This window comes from Myxocyprinus asiaticus, chromosome 38 (genome assembly GCF_019703515.2).
Source record: "Myxocyprinus asiaticus isolate MX2 ecotype Aquarium Trade chromosome 38, UBuf_Myxa_2, whole genome shotgun sequence".
In the NCBI taxonomy this organism is placed as follows: Eukaryota; Metazoa; Chordata; class Actinopteri; order Cypriniformes; family Catostomidae; genus Myxocyprinus; species Myxocyprinus asiaticus.
In genome coordinates, this window is record NC_059381.1 from 40,078,773 (window position 1) to 40,093,296 (window position 14,524).

General features: G+C 39.4%; 1 protein-coding gene across 2 annotated transcripts in view; it reads left to right on the top strand.

Annotated features, from left to right (window-relative positions):
• The window catches only part of LOC127429164 (histone deacetylase complex subunit SAP30L), a 49,124-nt gene that overhangs the window by 26,215 nt on the left and 8,385 nt on the right, over positions 1 to 14,524 (top strand). The window lies entirely within an intron of this gene.

Below are 14,524 nucleotides of genomic sequence, written 5' to 3' on the forward strand. Positions count from 1 at the left end.
GGCAGTTATACACGGGATGTAGTATTCGGAGGCGCTTCTGCTAGACATGCTCGTTCATGAGAATTTTATCTTATGTATTGCATTGTCATGTAGGACTGTTTGCGGCAGACACTGCGAAAGTATAAAAAATATATATGTTTTCTCGGCTGCCACGTGTCATTGACCACAGGTGACTGTAATCAACTGGTTATTTCCCTTCAGAACAGTCAGAAATTGCTCCCTATATTCTGTAGCATTCACTATAAAGAGAATGAATGAACGAGTGAGTGTTTTCATTGACAGCTAAATTGTAATCGGGGAAGAAGCAACAACAATGAACTTACTTTGGTCAGATGGATGCAAACAGTTTTGAACAATGACACAGAAAGCCGAACTCAGCAGCATCTATCAATCGGTCCATCCATTCATCCATTTTATCTTATGTAGGTTCATGGGGTGAACTCTGCAGCATAAAACACCCCTAACAGTCAGCGCTATCTGAAGTTGTAAAGTGCGTCTAACATTTTCTGCCATCTGTTGCTGACCAACATCGCTGGAAAGTGCTGATTTACAGGCTTTTTCCAGTTCGCAGGCGATTAAAATTACCAAGGGTCATTATTGCAGAGCATTATATAGTAGATAAAACATGCTGTATTTTTTTACCAGCGCGGGAACACACCTTCCGTAATAAGTCTGAATAAAATTACTGACATGACAAGAGCTCTGTTAATTATTAAATTCCCTCACATCCCAATATAAAATGAATCCTGTCCGAATTGGGCTCAAGTCTATCCCTCAGCCTTTGTTTTCATTCTCATCAAAAAATCAAACATGGCGTTTCTGTAGGGGGCCTGGGTAGCTCAGTGGTAAAATACGCTGGCTACCACCGCTGGAGTTCTCTACTTCGAATCCCAGGGCATGCTGAGTGACTCCAGCCAGGTCTCCTAAGCAACCAAATTGGCCCAGTTGCTAGGGAGGGTAGAGTCACATGGGGTAACCTCCTCGTGGTCGCTATAATGTGGTTCGTTCTCGGTGGGGCACTTGGTGAGTTGAGCGTGGTTGCTGCGGTGGATGGCGTGAAGCCTTCACACGCGCTATGTCTCCGTGGTAATATGCTCAACAAGCTACGTTATAAGATGCGCAGGTTGACTGTCTCAGACGCGGAGGCAACTGGGCCCTCCGCCACCCGGACTGAGGCCAATCACTATGCGACCACGAGGACTTAGAGCGCATTGGGAATTGGGCATTCCAAATTGAACAAAAAAATAAAATAACTGACGTTTCTGTGAAGATCTATGGTTAGGGTTGCCACTTTTGAAGTTTTGAATCACGGCCCATAACCACATCCTCCATAGTTTTAGCAATAAATGCGTTGAGTTAATATGCGTTATTAATAAAAATTATATATCCTTTCTTATATGCTGAAATTAGAGCTTTCCTGACCCCTGACTTAAAAAAAAAAAAAAAAAAAAAAAAAAATACATCTCTTATGTGTTAAAAATATATTTCTTTTTATCTTTTCAATTATTTGTCTCCTTTATCTTATTTATGTATACATTTTGGTTGGTTTATATGTATTTTTTTTTCTTCCTTCACCTGTACTTGTCTTTATGACTCAGTGATTGTATTCATACATTGTTTGATCTTATTGAACATTTATATAGAGAAACAAACCGCAGTTTTAGCACTATTTGTGGACTTTTCGTATGGTCCTTTACCCACCATAGGCACATTTTCCAACTTGTATCAATGTTAAATTAGCAATCTGGAACGATTTCACCGTGACACCATATTAAATACTTGATATTAAATACGGGACAAATCGCTTAAAAACGGGACAAATCGCATCCCGTATTGATTCGATACGGGACGCATAATTTTATCTTTAAATACAGGACGATCCCGTATTTTACGGGACAGGTGGCAACCCGATCTATTGCGTATTACATTTATACATTTAGCACACACTTTTATCCAAATTGACTGACAAATGAGGAAAACAACAGAAGCGATTCTTCCTATGGAGAAAGTAAGAAGTGAAAAACTGTATTACAAGTTTAAAAATTGCTTAGGGTGCATTCACACTTGGTTCGATTGCTTGGACCGAACCAGAGTTTGTTTTCTCCCCTCCCGCTGCCTGCACAGGTCTGTGTTCACATCATATTATTTGAGTCCGAACCGTGGTCCGATTACGTCATCAACGTGTGTACAAGCGGCAGCTGTTTACCGCTGTAACTAGGTAACAACTCAAAAAGATGTCACTGTGTAAATTGCAGTATTAAAGTCAATCTCTTTGGATTTACCACGAAAACTTGCCATGTACAGAACAACACTTGTGTTTGTCTCCTGCGGATGCATTGAATGTACAATGATGTGATGAATATTAGGGGTTGTCTGCTGTGAGCCCGCGGATGCATTGCAAGAGATGTGAAGAATGTGACCTGTTCTCATAGGCGGTGTGTTTGGACACTAGTATGTATGAGAAATGCATTATACCATGAGGATTGCGATTGCGTGCCTGCAAAGACGCGAATTATACGTCATCACAAGTGGTTCACTTCCGTGATTTGGTACAGTTGGGTTCATATTAGCAGCGAACCGTACTGGAGTTCACATGAACCGCACCCCAGACCATCTTTTCAAGTGGATCCGGGTGCGCACCTGAGTTCGGAAAACATGATCACATTGTCCAAACGAACTGAACTTTGACGTCATTCAACCCCGGGTGCGCACCAGGGGCCGGATTTATGAAAATGTTCTTAAGAAAAAAAAAAAGAACTTTAAGAAGTTTATTTGGGAATACAAAATATTCTTAACTTTTTTCTTAAGTTACAAATTAAGAAGAAAATGGTAGTTAAGAAGAAATTGTTTCGTGAATCCGGCCCCAAAAGTGCTAGTGTGGAAGGTGAGAGACTGTGGTAGAAGAATGGATTTTCTTTTAGGAAAGAAGACGGTGCATTAGTAGGTAGAATATAGCAATTAGTTCATTATTAATATTATTGTAATTAAGTTATTTATTTATCTGATTTACAAGCAATGTCTGTGGCAAAATATTTTAGTATTCCTGTTATTACTTTTTGAAGACTTTCAATGATTTCTTGTCTTGTGGCTCCCTCTGGCGGACAACAGCCTATTTATATCCCTAATTCTAACTGCATTAATTGCAGTTGTTAAAATAGATATTTCCTACATTATAGCGCTGCCAAAATAACAACATTTTGCTTGTTAACACAGAATGTTATTTTGCGCGTGTGTACTAAGTTTTGTTAAGTTTGAAAATTGTGCTCACATTATATGGGTCAATTAGTCATTATGGGCCACAGCCGAAAACGTATTTGCTTATATCTTTGGAACTATTTGACATAAAAATTATTTTGATAATTGTGAGAAGGTTCTGTAGATGATGTATGCAAAGTTTTGTGCGAATCAGACAAACGCCGTAGGATGAGTTTGAAAAAGTAGGTTTTTCAATTAAAGTGAAGTGGTAGAAAAGTTTTCTTGCAGAAATGTAAATCCATGTGACCATATGATATGGGGGCACTGAAGGATTCAGAGAAACTAAAAAAAAAATACTCTAGCCTAAACGGTTCCAGAGCTGTTGGCAAAAATGCGAATTAGCTGCTTATAGCTTATGGCCGATTCTCACAAAATGTTATATACTGCTTCACGTAGACACCCTGCTTGTCTATAATAAGATGTATGTGCGCCTGAGTAGTGATGCACATTTGGGACCATCCTGCCAAGTTTGGAGTTTCTGCGATTTACGGTCTCTGACACCCATACACTTTTAGGGCAGAAAAATAAAGTACAAGAAGAAAATCAGAACAAACACAGTAGGGTTTTTGTTTGTCCTTCTGTGCTTAGACCCCTAATAACAACAAACTCTTAACAAATACAGTAAGGAGAAAATCTTAACAAATACCACTATTTATGCTTGATCCCCTAAAAATCCTAACAAATACAATAGAATTCTAGCACCTTCGGTGCTTAGACCCCTACAAATCAGATCTAAATGTTCCTCTGCAGTTTTTCATCATTTGTTAACAATAACCCTTGTAGCAACTCATAATGTAATAACAAAGCATAATGTAATAACTGCACATATTGTAATAAATTAAATGTAATATATGTTCATAATTTTCTCAAAACGTTGTCACTTTGACCCAGAAACACATTTTGAGCTTTATGCACAGAATTAAAAAAAGAAATAATTACAGACATCAATCACAGGTTAAATGTGTAAAAAGGTGTCTTCCCGTGGTTGAAACACAGATTTGACGATTACATGAGAGGCAATACATTAATGTACACTCACTGAACACTTTTATTAGAAACACTATGGTCCCAATAAAATGCCCGATATGGTCTTCTGCTGTTGTAGCCCATCCGCCTCAAGGTTTGACGTGTTGTACATTCTGAGATGCTATTCTGCTCACTACAATTGTACAGAGTGGTTATCTGAGTTACAGTAGCCTTTCTGTCAGCTTGAACCAGTCTGGCCATTCTCAGTTGACCTCTCTCATCAACAAGGCATTTCTGTCTGCAGAACTGCTGCTCACTGGATGTTTTTGTTTTTGGCACCATTCTGAGTAAACTTTAGAGCAGGGGTACTCAACTTTGGAAAGCCAGAGGGCCGTAAAGTAGGATCCCTTTAGCCTCGAGGGCTACACTCTTTTTTTATTGATTTTTTTTGATTATTAAAACATATTTAAATTTTTTATATTAATGAGGTGAGCAGACTATGCTATATGCTGTTTAATACATCATGGCCATATGAAATCAACACAAGTAAAATAAAACATTATTTATAGATATATAGCAAAATTCTTGTAAAAGTGTGGTTCTTTAAAAAAAATAAAAACTGTTATTTGCTATTATTATAATGATCATATATAGGCCAATATGTTTTTTGTTTGTTTCAAAAGTAGAGGTTGACCGATATGGGTTTTTTAATGGCCGATGCCGATATCCAGAGTGCATGGTGGCCGATAGGCTGATATAATGTCAATAAATTACACAATTTAATATAGTAAATAACATATAAAATTGATAACAAAAATTAATAAACACAATATTTAGCACAATATTTATTCAAAACTTCACACAAAAAATGTAACTTTATAAAAAAGAATCTTTAGAAAAAATTTTGATTTTGTTTTTAAATGGTAGATAGCAGTTTCTTCTGATTTCTATTTAGTCATCCAAGTAATTTATTTGAACATAAAAAATATATTGTGTAATATATTAGGAAGAAGGAAATAGTGCACACAGTAGTCTAGTCATGGATGGCATGTGCACATTAGCAATCGCATTTTCAAAAGACCAAATCAAACAAATTGTACATATTGTGCACAGTGAATGTGAAATATACGTATAGCACGCGTGAATAGCTTTTACTTTGAAGTTGCTCTCAAGCGTTAGTGCGGGACCAGCGAGCAGCAATCTCCTGAGCTTTCTGTTAACACAGCTCCGATTGCCTGTTTGGATACTCACGAACTGACCATCATGTAACATTCGTAAATCAGAGGAACTGAGTTTTGATCCAGGCTGACCGAACGCAGTTCAGTTCAGAGAAAAATATTATGAGCACTCGTCAGGACGAAAGAAAACGCTGGATTTTTGTGAGGTTCGTGAATTACATCTGTTTAAACCAGATATTCGCATATTTGCAGACGGTATATTGAAGCTGGGTGATATTTTGTGATGATGATATAAAGTGTCGATCGACAGAGATTTTGCTATATCATGTATATTGCGATATGTAAATATCCTTGTGCGCAGCGTGACGTATCTATCAGTGGACATGCTTCACGTGAAACTGAAACCAGGCTTAAGCGGGGAATGAATTCGCCGGTTATTTGACCGCGCTGGTTTAACACCATATTCACTAAAAGAATTATGCAGATCTGGCAACGGCACAAACGCACCCACAAACTCGTGGCTGATTCTTTGCAATTCTGATTTTGCGGGCTGGTTCGGAGCGCTCTACGGCGGAGGATGCAGAAGTCCACTGTGATCTGACTGACACACTCTGGCGGGACAGCGTCACTGTGATCCAAACACCTGGACCATCTCTTTAACATGCCGAAGTGCACTTGACTACACCGCACATCTGTACGTCTCCATAATTCGATGAATTTTTGCTGATGTGATCAAAAGAAAAGTTAAGAAAATGAAGGGGAGCTTGTTATTAAAACAGGTGCGACATCTGGTTCACAAAAACTGACACAGATTAGGAAAATTTAATCTGTGCGATGATAATCACATGTGGTAATACAAACAATCTGTTTTAACAGCTTAAAATTAAGCACGCTAAAGAATATTATGAAAGCCAAAAGGCGCTCGCATTAATTCCGTCTTTAATTGATTCTTTGGATTTTGTAATAAAATGTATATAGTTTGAAAGCTGTGGCATTGTTTTTATCAAAATAACATAAAACACAAAACAGTCAAAATCTTAAAAGTCTCAGCTGTCTGATTGTACAGTTATATTTATGCTCCAATCGAGATATAATAATTTAAATGATGGCTGTCATAAAAACTTGTTATTGAGAAAATAGATTCTGTACATTTGACAGAATTAGGAGATTTATTCAAACATAGGCTACATTAAATAATTTATAGACATCAATCACAGGTAAGTAAAAATATAATGCATATATACAGTTGTGGCCAAAAATATTGGCACCTTTGTAAATATTAGCAAAGAAGGCTGTGAAAAATATGTCTTTATTGTTTATCCTTTTGATCTTTCATTCAAAATATTCATAAAAATCTAACCTTTAATTGAAGTAAAGTAATTGAAAGTTGGGAAAAATCTCATACGCAAAAAAATTCTCAAACACGTTTGCCACAATTATTGGCACCCCTAGAAATTCTTATGAGTAAAATATATCTGAAGTATATTCCCATTCATATTTTACATTTAGTACACCTGGGTGACAAGGAACATGAAATTGTTCAGCCATGAATTCCTGTTTCACAGGGGTATAAATATGAGGTAACACACAGGCCAAATTCTCTTAGTCATCCATAAAAAGAATAAAGTTATGATGTGCAGCGAAAGGTTGATGAGCTTCATAAAATGGGAAGTGGCTATAAGAAACTAGCTAAAGCATTGAAAATACCCATTTCCATAAAAAAGGCATTATCTTGGGAGTCGCATGGCACCATGCGAGGTTTGGACGTGTGAAAGGCGAGCTCTGCACACTTTGCTAGTTTTTAATACTTTTTGTGTCATAAACCGATGACATTCAATACACCCTGTTCCATAACTGTTCTAGGAAGACAATATGTCAAAGAATTCAAAATCCTCGGGCTCTGGAGACATTAAAAGACACTTACATGCTCAAGCGAAAGCCCCTGAGCGGCAGGCCGAAAGCCCGGGACTCAGTTTAGCCAGTGAGGTTAAAGAGATTCAGCGTCAAATGTTGAACAGGTAGGCGATGCTGATGAAGGTCATTGCTGACTTGGAGGATCTTTTTTTTTATGATTAACATTTTTATTGATTTTTTTCAAAGCAAACAAAACAAACAAATCATATATACAATAAATCAACATTAACTCCCTCCCCAATCAAGAACTCCACCCGACCCCAAACGAACATCCCAGTGGTCTTACCCAGTGGTCTTAAGTACACACTTATACAGAGAATAAAATAATAATAATGAATAAATAAATAAAAATATACAACAATAATAATAATAATAATTATATATATATATATATATATATATGTGTGTGTGTACACATACACACCCATACACATATATATGTATATACGCATATACACATACACATATAATAAACATACAGCTCTAAACTATATTCCTCTCTCCACAGACCTACTCCTAGAGCCACCCAAAAACATCAAATATATATCCCATTACCCATTAAAAGAATCCCATATCCCCAGCCTTCTACATATTACCTCTTCAAAGGCTGACACCCTTCCCAGTTCCTCGCACCACTCCCGAATTGAGGGTGCTCCCACCGATTTCCAACCCCTTAAAACAATCTGCCTGCCTATCACCACACTGGTGAGGACTCAATCATTTATGTATTTATTGCCTACGTTGATGACCGCCCCATCACCCAAGAAACAGAGTCTGGGGCAAAACGAAATCCGAATGCCCAACATGTCACAAACAAAACTCTGTACCTTCAACCAAAATTCCTGAATCTCAGCGCACCACCAAAAAACATGGGCCATGTCTCCATCCTCTGATTGGCAATGCCAGCAGGTGGGTATGTCTTTAAGACCAAGCCTATACAGTCCAGAGGGGGTCCAATAGAATCTATGTAGAATCTTGAATTGTATAATTGCACCCTTGCGTCTCTAGATGCAGTCTTGACGTTTTTTAGAATCCCAGCCCACACTCCATCCTCCAATACCAAATTAAAATCTTTCTCCCATAATCTCTTGATAGAGGTTAAAGCTCCGTCCCCCAGACTCTGAACTAGCAGGAAGTAATACACCGATGCCTCATGACCTTTTCCAAAAGCAGTAATCACCTCTCCCAAAGTATCTGCCGCTTTATGGGGGTGTATGCTACTCCCAAAAATAGAACAGAGCAGGGGGCGCAACTGTAAATACCTAAAAAAAAAAAAAAAAAAAAAAAAAAACTGAGATCTGGGAATCCCAAAATGTTGAGTCAAATTACCAAAGGATCTCAACACTCCACTCTCATATAGGTCACCGAGTGTATTAACCCCCCTCACAATCCACTCTGACCAGCAGAAGGGGGACTTATCAATACATAATTTTGGGTTCAGCCATATGCTCGAGGCAGCATTCAGATAAATGTCTGAATTAAACACTCTGGACACTTTTGTCCATACTGAGTGCAAATGCGAAATAACGTGGTGCAAATTAGCTTCTCCGGTTAGTTTGTTAGAAAGGCTTTGTAATGGCGAAATAGGAGCAAGGACTTCTTGTTCAATACAAAACCAGGGAGGGGCTCTCTTAGATGGAAGCGACCAATGAGCCAAATGCCTGAGACCGAACGCATAATAATAAAACAATCTTGGGTAGGCCTAGCCCACCTTTGTCAGTCGGCCTATTCAACTTACTGAAATGTAACCTGGGACGCTTTCCATTCCATATGAAGGACTTCACTATGCTATCAAATTGCTTGAAATAAGAGAGGGGGACATCTACATTTTGGAATACAATTCATTTTAATAACATTAACCTTCCCAATCGTCGATAAATGTAATGAAGCCCACCTGTCCACATTGCTCAAATCTTTTTATTGTAGGGTCAAAATTAACTCTAACTAAATCAGACAAATTTGCTGGGAATAAAATACCCAAATATTTGATGTCCTGTTTGGGTCACTGGAAGGCGCCCGGCTGGAAGGCCGCTACTGGACAGTACGCTGTCAGAGCCAAAGCTTCAGATTTAGCCAAATTGACTTTGTATCCTGAGAATTTGGAAAAGGAATTAATAATTCTGTGGAGGCAAGGCATAGATCTAGTAGGGTCAATGACAAATAATAAAATATCATCTGCATAAAGCAGAAGCTTATGCGCCATACCTCCCGCAATCACCCCTGGAAAATCATCCTCCTTTCTTATCGTGGCTGCTTATGGTTCCAGGGCAAGATAGAACAATAATGGGGAAAGAGGGAAACCCTGCCGAGTGCCCCTATTCAGAGTAAAATAATCTGAAATTAATCCATTTGTTTGTACCTCTGCTACAGGGTGTCTATAAAGTAACTTAATCCAGCCAATAAATGTACTCCTGAACCCATATATTTCCAAAATCTTAAAAAGATAATCCCATTCTACCATATCAAAGGCCTTTTCGGCGTCAAGTGAGACGGCAGCGACCGGAGACTGATCATTCGCCACTGACCACATGATATTGATGAAACGCCTAATGTTATCAGAAGAGCTGCGGCCCAGAGTGTCATAATCAGTTAGCCAAAATTTTTACATCTAGCTGGATCAGGGAAATTGGACGGTAACTTTTACCCTCACTTGGATCTTTTGTCCTTTTTGAGAATCAGATTGATCCGGGCTTGTGTCATGGTTGGAGGAAGCTTTCCATTCTTTAATTATTCTGTATAAACTTCTAACAAAAGTGGAGCCAATTCTGTAGCATAAGATCTAAAAAATTCAGCAGCAAAATCATCTGGCCCCGGAGACTTGTCTGTAGGCAAGGCCTTAATTACCTGTCAAGCTCCTCCAAGGTTATCTCAATCAAGATCATTTTTTTGCTCAGTCGTCAGTTTAGAAACCACAAAGTTTCTAATATCTTCATCAGTAGACGAAGACATGGAACTATAAAGATCAAGATAGAATTCTTTAAAGGCATTATTAATATCAATGGCCGAGGTAAAAATTTCACCATCAGCAGCAGATTTCACTGAGGGAATGGTAGAAAAAGACTCTCTCTGTTTTATATATCTAGCCAAAAGCTTCCCTGCTTTGTCCCCCGACTCAAAGTATGACTGTCTTGCCCTGAATAGCCAAAATTCCACTTTCCACGAAAAAATAGTATTATATCTATATTTCAGTCGGGTCAATTCTATGAGGCCATAAGACAACATTCTGCACTTCAGCTCTGCCTCTGCACTTTTAATATTCCCTTCCAACTCCATGAGTTCTCATGCTTTGTATTTTTGGTGAATGAGGCATACTGTATAATCCGACCCCTAAGAACCACCTTAAGTGCCTCCCAAGCCACGCCCACAGAGGATACTGAGGACCAGTTGGTCTCCATATAAACATAGATTTCAGTCTTTAACATTTGTTGGAAATCAGGATTTTGCAAAAGGGATACATTAAAGCGCCAACTGTATGATTTCTTTTTCTCCGTATGTGGCAACACCTCTAAACTCACCAGGGTGTAATCTGAGACTAAAATGTTTCCAATTGAGCAATCAACAGCAAATGAAATGAGGGACTTGGATATAAAAATAAAAAAAATCTATTCTAGAATTAATCTTATGGACTGATGAAAAAATTTATAGTCCCTACCAGATGGGTTCAGAAGTCTCCAAATATCTGTAAGACCAAGATTTTTACACATCCTGTGAAGCGTCACCGTTGCTCTAGGGGGCTTACACACTTTTGCTTCACTATGATCAAGGACAGAATCCATCAAAAGATTAAAGTCTCCTCCCAATATTATATCATGAGGGGTGCCAGCGGTTTGCAACAACCCTTCAAGATCTATAAAAAAGCCCTGATCATCAGCATTAGGTGCGTTAATATTAGCCAAAATCAACCTTTGCCCCGAATTTCTCCTAAAACAATAATGACTCTTCCTAATTTATCTTAAATCGGTTTGAGAAATTTGAACTGTAGATGTTTGTTTATCAGTATAATGACTCCCCTGCTCTTACTTGAGCCAGTACTAAAGAAAACATGTCCACCCCATATCTTCAGCTTCCTGCGAGGAGAGATGTGTTTCTTTAAGAAAGACTATATTATATTTCTTAAGTTTAAGAAAATAAATAACCTTCCTTCTTTTTATGGGGTGCCCCAACCCATTCACATTCCATGTAGAGAGATATAACCTACTCATAATAACATTTTACATTTTGATATAATAGAAAAAATAAACTGTGTCAAAAATACGATTATACAGACCACATTCCCCATTAGTACAACAATAAAACCCTGAACTTCCATCCCTCTAAACTCAAAAGGTCCATGTACACCTACGAGAGCCCCCGCGACATCTTTGCCATTGGATTGCTCAAGTCTGGTACGTCTGCACAAATTTTGTGAGGCAAAATTACATAACAGAAAATACTTTGTAAAACAGACCCCAGCCAACAGGCAGAATAAACAGAAAGAACGTGTAGATTCATTCACAGAACTGTCTTGAAGGTGTGTTCCTCCACAAAACAAATTCCAGCTGATATAAAGCCGTTCAGTTTCCTCGGACAGACAAACAATTGTTCAGTGAGCCAGCTGTTATGAGTGCAGCAGATGACGAAATCATTCTAATGTCCCTTAAAAATACTCCACAAAAACTCCAGCCAACAGGAGGTGCAAGCACAAAGAACGAACAGAATCATCCACAACACTGTCCCGAAGCAGTGTAATTCCACAAAACAAACTCCAGCCACTAGGCTAAAGAAAGAAAGAAAACAGGCATCCCGGTACCTCGGATGATCAAGTGTTTATTGAGCGAGTCAAATTCACTCGGAGGCCGCGTAAAAAAATACACAATGACTTACTCAGTCCGTCAACTTTATAAAGGACGTCATTTATGTGAGCATGTAGATATTTTGCGGTCATCCATAGTGACCATTCTCAATCTGGCCGGGAACTTCAGTCTAAAAGTGATCTTCCGTCAAGGAGTCATGCCACAAAACAAACTCCAACCGCTAGGCGGAGCCAACATAAAAAGAAACAAAAATGGTGCCCAGCTTCCTTAGATTGTTGAGTCACTGAACAGCGAGTCAGTCCACTCACATAAGAAACGGCCAATGATTTTACTCGCCCATAGTTTCTATGTAGGCCAGTGCCTTTTTGGGGCATAAAAATACTTGGCTGCCATCCTTGGTGTCTATTCTCATTTTGGCTGGAAACATCAGTGCAAAAGCGATCTTCCGTTGATGTAAGAGTTTCTTACATTCCTTGAACCGATCGCGTTTCTCTCTCGTCGAATTCGCAAAGTCCGGGAACAAGAAAATATTGTGATTCTTCCAAGAAAGCTTTTCTTTGCTCCTCGCCTGGCGCAACACGAGATCTTTATCGGATGATCTAAAAAATTTGGCCAGAATTGATCGGGGCCTGTCTCCCTCAGCAGATCTGCGAGTCGGGACACTGTGAGCTCGCTCAATTTCCAGCTTATGGCCTGTTATGTCGAGCAGACTCGGGAAGAGCTCTTCCAGGAATTTCACCATATCTCTACCCTCTTCATGCTCAGGAATTCCAACAATTCGTATGTTATTCCTTCGGTTCGTATTTTCGAGATATTCCAGTTTTTCCAAAATGTGTCACACGTCTGTTTTGGACGCGGGCGGATTAGCGGATAATTCCCTCTCCGATGATTTCAAATAATCTATTCGTTTTTCAACATCTGTCACTCTTGTGACCAGCTCAGAGAATTTTGTTTCCATCGCCGTAATTGATCGACGTATTACAGCGAGATCCTCCAAATCAGCAACAACCTCCGTCAGCATCACCGAGATGTCGGACAGTTGACCCTGAATTTCTTCTCCCGAAGTGCCGTCCAAATCGAGTCCCCGGCTCGGAGGCCCATCAGAGGTTTCAGCTAGAGCACGTAAGTGTCTTTTAATGTCTCCAGAGTCTGAGGATTTTGACTTCTTTGCCATGTTTACATCAAAGAGCATGTATCGTAAAGATGGATGTATCGAATCTCACCAGATTATAAAGTGCGCAGAGCTAGTCGCTGACAAGTCGAGAAGTCATCACGTGACTTCTCGACTTGGGGGATCTTGCTGTAATACGTCGATCAATCACTGCCATGGAGACGAATTTCACTGAGTTGGTTACAAGAGTGGCAGATGTTGAGAAATGGATCGATTATCTGAAGTTATCGGAGAGAGAATTAGCTGCTAACCTGCTAGCGACCAAGGTAGACTTAGAGCGCATCTGGGAAAAGTTGGAAGACCTTGAGAATTGTAACCGGCGAAACCATGTCCGAATTGTTGGAATTCCCGAGGATGAAGAAGGTCGAGATATGGTGAAATTTCTTGACGGGCTCTTCCAGAGTCTGCTCGACATAACAGGCCATAAGTTGGAAATCAAGCGAGCTCACAGAGTTCCGGCTCGGCGATCCACTGAGGGAGACAGGCCCCGATCAATTCTGGCCAAATTTCTGAGAACATATGATAAAGATCTCGTGTTATGCGAGGCGAGGAGTAAAGGAAGGCTTTCTTGGAAGAACCACAGCATTTTCTTGTTCCCAGACTTTGCGAATTTGACGAGAGAAATGTGATCGATTCAAGGAATGCCTCAACTCTTACATCAACGGAAGGCTGCTTTTGCACTGATGTTCCCGGCCAAATTGAGAATAGATACAGTGCATCCGGAAAGTATTTACAGCGCTTCACTTTTTCCACATTTTGTTATGTTACAGCCTTATTCCAAAATGGATTAAATTAATTATTTTCCTCAAAATTCTACAAACAATACCCCATAATGACAGCGTGAAAGAAGTTTGTTTGAAATCTTTGCAAATTTATTAAAAATAAAAAACGAAAAAAAAATCACATGTACATAAGTATTCACATCCTTTGCTCAGTACTTTGTTGAAGCACCTTTGGCACCAATTACAGCCTCAAGTCTTTTTGAGTATGATGGTACAAGCTTGGCACACCTATTTTTGGGCAGTTTCTCCCATTCTTCTTTGCAGGACCTCTCAAGCTCCATCAGGTTGGATGGGGAGCGTCGGTGCACAGCCATTTTCAGATCTCTCCAGAGATGTTCAATCGGGTTCAAGTCTGGGCTCTGGCTGGGCCACTCAAGGACATTCACAGAGTTGTCCCGGAGCCACTCCTTTGTTATCTTGGCTGTGTGCTTAGGGTCGTTGTCCTGTTGGAAGATGAAACTTCGC